Below are 6,000 nucleotides of genomic sequence, written 5' to 3'. Positions count from 1 at the left end.
TTACTTGTAGTGAGGTGGATGGACCTAGAGACTGTCATACAGGGTGAAGTAAGTCAGAAAGAGAAAAACAAATACCATATGCTAACACATATATATGGAATCTAAAAAAAAAAAAGTTTCTGAAGAACCTAGGGGCAGGACAGGAATAAAGATGCAGACATAGAGAATGGACTTGAGAACATGCGGAAGGGGAAGGGTAAGCTGGGACGAAGTGAGAGAGTGGCATGGACATATATACACTACCAAATGTAAAATAGATAGCTAGTGGGAAGCAGCCGCATAGCACAGGGAGATCAGCTCGGTGCTTTGTGACCTCCTAGAGGGGTGGGATAGGGAGGATGGGAGGGAGACGCAAGAGGGAGGAGATATGGGGATATATGTATATGTGTAGCTGATTCATTTTGTTATAAAGCAGAAACTAACACACCATTGTAAAGCAATTATACTCCAATAAATATGTTAAAAAAAATAATAAAGCTGCATAGCCAAAAAAAAAAAAAAAAGCAGCTAAGTTGCGAAGTTTGGGAGTAATTTGTTATACAGTGATAGATAACTAATGTAGGTGCCAAGGTAATTTGAAGGAGAAAAAACAGTCTTTAACAAATAGTGTTGGATAAATTTAATATCCTTATGGAAAAAAGTGAACCTCAACCCCTACCTCACACCATACACTGTTTTGTTTTGTTTTTTTTAACTTTTATTAATTTATTTATTTGGCTGCACTGGGTCTTAGTTGCGGCATGCAGGATCTTAGTTGCTGCGTGCGGGATCTTTGTTGCCACATGTGGATTCTTTAGTTGTGGCATGCAAACTTTTAGTTGCAGCATGTGGGATCTAGTTCCCTGATAAGCATAAGTCCTTCAACTATATCTTTTTCAAAATTGTTTTGACTATTGTTAAGTCCTTAGGACTATTCTAAGTCCTAAGCCTGGACTGAATCCCGGCCCCCTGCATTGGGAGCACAGTGTCTTAGCCACTGGACCACTAGGGAAGTCCCCATAAACTGGTATTAATTTGAGGTAGATATTAGACTAAAATGTAAAAGCTAAAACTGTAAAACTTCTTCCCAAAACACAGAAGACAATCTTAATAAATTGGGGTGGGCAAAGAGCATTTGGACAAGATACAATAGTGCTAACCATAAAAAAAAAGTTTGATAAGTTGGACTTTATCAATGGTTTTTAAGTGGAGGCATTGTATGATGAGATCTGTGCTTCAGAAAAGTAAGATAAATGTGAGAGTGGTGTGGAGAACTGTCTCTCTATCTGTTTTTCTCTCTCTCTCTCTCACAAAAATACTCAAAACTAGTAACCGTTAGAAGTAGCCAAGTCCAATAAAGTTGAAATGGTAAATAAATATCAGAAATGTTAGTCTTAACTTACATATTCATTCATTATTTCATTCAGTCAACAGATATCTGCTGTCTTTTAAAAAAAATTGTAGTAAAATATATATAACATAAAATTTACAATCTTAACCTTTTTTTAAAAAAATTTTTGGCTGCATTGGGTCTTGGCTGCTGCGTGTGGGCTTTCTCTAGTTGCGGCGAGTGGGGGCTACTCTTTGTTGTGGTGCGTGGGCTTCTCATTGCGGTGGCTTCTCTTGTTGCGGAGCACGGGCTCTAGGCGCGAGGGCTTCACGCAGGCTCAGTAGTTGTGGCTTGTGGGCTCTAGAGCGCAGGCTCAGTAGTTGTGGCGCATGGACTTAGTTGCTCCGTGGCACGTGGGATCTTCCCAGACCAGGGCTTGAACCCGTGTCCCCTGCATTGCCAGGTTGATTCTTAACCACTGCACCACCAGGGAAGTCCCAATCTTAACCATTTTTAAGTGTACAGTTCAGTAGTGTTAAGCACATTCATATTGTTGTGCAAGCTCCAGAGCTCTTCATCTTGCAAAACTGTAACACTATACCCTTTAAACAATTTCCCATCTCCCCTTCCCTCCAACCCCTGGAAACCACCATTCTACTTTCTGTCTCTATGAATTTGACTACTCTAGATACCTCATATAAGTGGAAACATAAAGTATCTGTCTTCTTGTGACTGGCTTTTTTTCATGTAGCATAATATCCTCAACATTCATCCATGTTGTAGCATGTGTCAGATTTTCCATCATTTTTAAAGGCTGAATAATATTCCACTGTATTTATATATCACATTTTGCTTGTCCATTCATCTGTCCATGGGCACTTGGGTTGTTTCGACCTCTTGGCTATTCTAAATAGTGCTGCTATGAACATGGGTGTATAAATATCTCTTCAAGACCCTACTTTCAATTCTTTTGAATTGCTGGATTACATGGTAATATATTTTTAGTTTTTTTAGGAACTGCCATACTAATTTCTATAGTGGCTGCACCATTTAAAACCACCAACAACACACGAGTTCCAATTTTTCCACATCCTTGCCAACACTTGTTATTTTCTGTTTTGTTTTTGTTTTTTAAGTAGTAGCCATCGTAAGAGGTGTGAAGTGGTATCCCATTGTGGGTTTTATTTATTTATTTATTTATTTAATTTATTTGGTTGCACTGGGTCTCAGTTGCAGCAGGCAGCTTCCTTCTAGTTACAGCTCGCAGGCTCCTTATTTGTGGCATGTATGTGGGATCTAGTTCCCCGGCCAGGGATTGAACCCAGGCCCCCTGCATTGGGAGCGCAGAGTCTCAACCACTGCGCCACCAGGGAACTCCCTCTCGTTGTGGTTTTAACTTGCAGTTCTCTAAAGATTAGTGATGGTGAGCATATTTTCATGTGCTAATTGGTCATCTGTACATCTTTGGAGAAATATCTATTCAAATCCTTTACCTATTTTTAAATTGAGGTTTTTTGGTTTTGTTTTGTTTTGTTGTTGTTGCGTTGTAGGAGTTCTTTATATATTCTGGATATTAAAAGATATACAGTTTGCAAATATTTTTTCCCTGTCTTTTATGTGCCAGATACTGTTCCAGACATTGAGAATAGAGAGGAGGGCTCTACTCTTATGAAGTTTACATTCTCTTGGGTAGAGGCAGGAGGGAAACAATAAATCAAATAAGTAAGGTAATGAGAAGCCCCATAAAGGAAATAAAACAGGGTGATAAAATACAGGTGACTGGTAAATGGAGGGAGTCTACTTTAGATAAGGTAGTCAGTTAAGACCTTTCTTTTAGAGAGTGACATTAGAGCTGATGAGAACCATTCAGAAGGGTCCATCCACATGGATTTCATCCCAGGCTGAAGGCACAAACATCTTGAAGGACATAAAGTGGGTGTGATAATAATGATCAAGAGTGCATAAACCACAAAATCATAAGTAGGCAAGGGCCAGATCCGTTAGGGTTCATAGGCCAATGTAAAGAATGTGGATTTTACCTTAAGTGCATTATGAAACATTGGTCGGTTTCAAGCAGAGGATCATAATATCTCACTAATATTTTTAAAAGATCGCTTTGGCTGGTCTATGAAGAATGGATCATATAGTGAGGGGAGATGAAAAGCACGGTTCTAATGAATGTTCTTTCTTCAGGCTCTTCTTTTACATCACCCTCAGGCAGTTGTCCCCTCATGCTGCTAGAGTCTTCTACTCTGTTTCTAAATTTGTATCACATGGTGGACATTGGCAATTGAAGTCTTCCTTAACAAAATGGAATTTGGTCACCTGTAGTAATTTCCTCCATTTCTGTATAATTCAATGTGGCTATATTATGTGTGGTAACTGATGATCCCAAATCTCAGTGTCTGAAAACTACATAAGTTATTTTTTGCTCATGCTACATATTCACTGTTAGTTGGTTAGGGGTCTCTGCTCTTGTCATCCCTATTATGGGATCAAGGCTGACAGAGTGACCACCAGTTGGAACATTGCTAGTAGCTGTGGCAGAAGGAAAGAGAAAATGGCTGAATTGCATGCTGGCATTTAAAGCTTCTTCTGAGAAGTGATACATGTCACTTCTACTCACATTTCATTGCCAAAGCAAGTCATGTAGTCATTCCTAACTTTATAGGAGCAAGGAAGAGCAATTATATTGATATCATGTTCCTGGAAGTTGGGAGAACCAGAAATATTTGAGAATAGTGTAAGTGTGAACAACTACTTCCAAGATCACTACTAATACTTTTTGGCACTCAGTAAAATATCTCTTCAAAACTTCTAGTAAATAGATATATTAAAAAATTATTTCACTCATCCTTACTAAGAGCATTCACTGTGTAGGACATTATAGATTTATTTTATTATTTATTTATTTGGCTGCGTTGGGTCTTCATTGCTGTGCGCGGGCTTTCTCTAGTTGCGGTGAGAGGGGGCTACTCTTTGTTGTGGTGCGAGGGCTTCTCATTGCGGTGGCTTCTCTTGTTGTGGAGCACAGGCTCTAGGCGCGCAGGCTTCAGTGGTTGTGGCTGGCGGGCTCTAGAGTGCAGGCTTCAGTAGTTGTGGCTCGCGGGCTCTAGAGCGCAGGCTCAGTAGCTGTGGCGCACGGGCTTAGTTGCTCCGCGACATGTGGGATCTTCTCGGAACAGGGCTCGAAGCCTTGTCCCCTGCACTGGCAGGCAGATTCTTAACCACTGCGCCACCAGGGAAGCCCTGTGTAGGGCATTATAAACCTTTTACTAGTCTATTGTAAAACAATATAGATGACACGTTTTGTATTCTGAAATCAAATTTAACAGGCTATTATCATTATAATGAAATATTCATATGCTTGTATTTGTAGGGTCTCTTAGAGATAAGGGTCGAACTAATGCAGTGGTTGAAGAAATGGAAAGTAGGGGGTGACCTTAAAAAAATGTTAAGGTGTTTGAAGCAATATAACTTTATGACTAAAAAAGTGGAAAACAGATGAGAAGGACCAGGGAGGATAGGGAGGTTTCCTACACTGGGAGGCTTATTGGAATGGTGGTGTCATTGCCCATTTAAGGGAATGCAGTAGTAGCTGGTGTGTGGCGTGAAGAGACAATTAGTTTGACTTTTGAAATGCTGAATTTCAGATGTCTACGGGAAGCTCTGCTCTAGGTAAACTGCCCTTTGCTAGGAATGGATAAAGGCAGGAGAGGAGACTGGGAAGGGAGAGTCTAAAACATTGTGTTACGTAAGTGAAGGGAGAATGAGTTTTTTTTTTTTAAATCATTTTTTTCTTCTTTTTCAAATTTATTTATTTATTTATTTTTGGCTGCGTCGGGTCTTCGTTGCTGTGCATGGGCTTTCTCTAGTTGTGGCGAGCGGGGACTACTCTTCGTTGTGGTGCCGGCTTCTCATTGCGGTGGGTTCTCTTGCTACGGAGCAGAGGCTCTAGGTGTGTGGGCTTCAGTAGTTGCAGCGTGCGGGCTCAGTAGTTGTGGCTCGCGGGCTCTAGAGCACATGCTCAGTAGTTGTGGCGCACGGGCTTAGTTGCTCCGCGACATGTGGGATCTTCCCGGAACAGGGATCGAACCCATGTCCCCTGCATTGGCAGGCAGATTCTTAACCACTGCACCACCAGGGAAGTCCAACTCTGAGGTATTTAAATGTAAACAATTTTTAACCTTCTTCAAGTGCAGGCACACGTGCCCCCTCCACCCTCTAAGCATCTCTGTATTATCATTATTTTACTTAAATAATGTCTACAGTTCAGCATATTAACATGACATGTTAAGATGAAAAAAAAACCCTTGAAATGAAGGTGAGAGATAATGTAACAATATGTACTAAGAGATGGGCAACAGAAACGAAGGAATCTAAAAAAGATCTGCAGTGTAAGAATCTGTTAGTGTGCCTCTAGCACTGTCTAGGGGAGAAACAGACTAGTGGAGAAAAAAGGATTCAAGAATATGTTGTATTGGACAGAATACAGGATGCTGGTTAAAATACAACCTTTATCACTAACTAGTAGTCACATCTATATAGTGCCTCCTATTCACCAGGGACTGTGACAGGTGTTCTAAGTACTTTTATCTTGGAATCATTATGAAAATCCAAAAGCTAGGTTTGTTGGCCCCAAACTGAAGTTAAAGGAATTGAGGGTTAAAATGTTAAAAAACCTGTTCAAG

Source organism: Balaenoptera musculus, chromosome 2, assembly GCF_009873245.2.
Source record: "Balaenoptera musculus isolate JJ_BM4_2016_0621 chromosome 2, mBalMus1.pri.v3, whole genome shotgun sequence".
Classification (NCBI taxonomy): domain Eukaryota; kingdom Metazoa; phylum Chordata; class Mammalia; order Artiodactyla; family Balaenopteridae; genus Balaenoptera; species Balaenoptera musculus.
Note: the sequence above shows the minus strand (reverse complement) of the source record.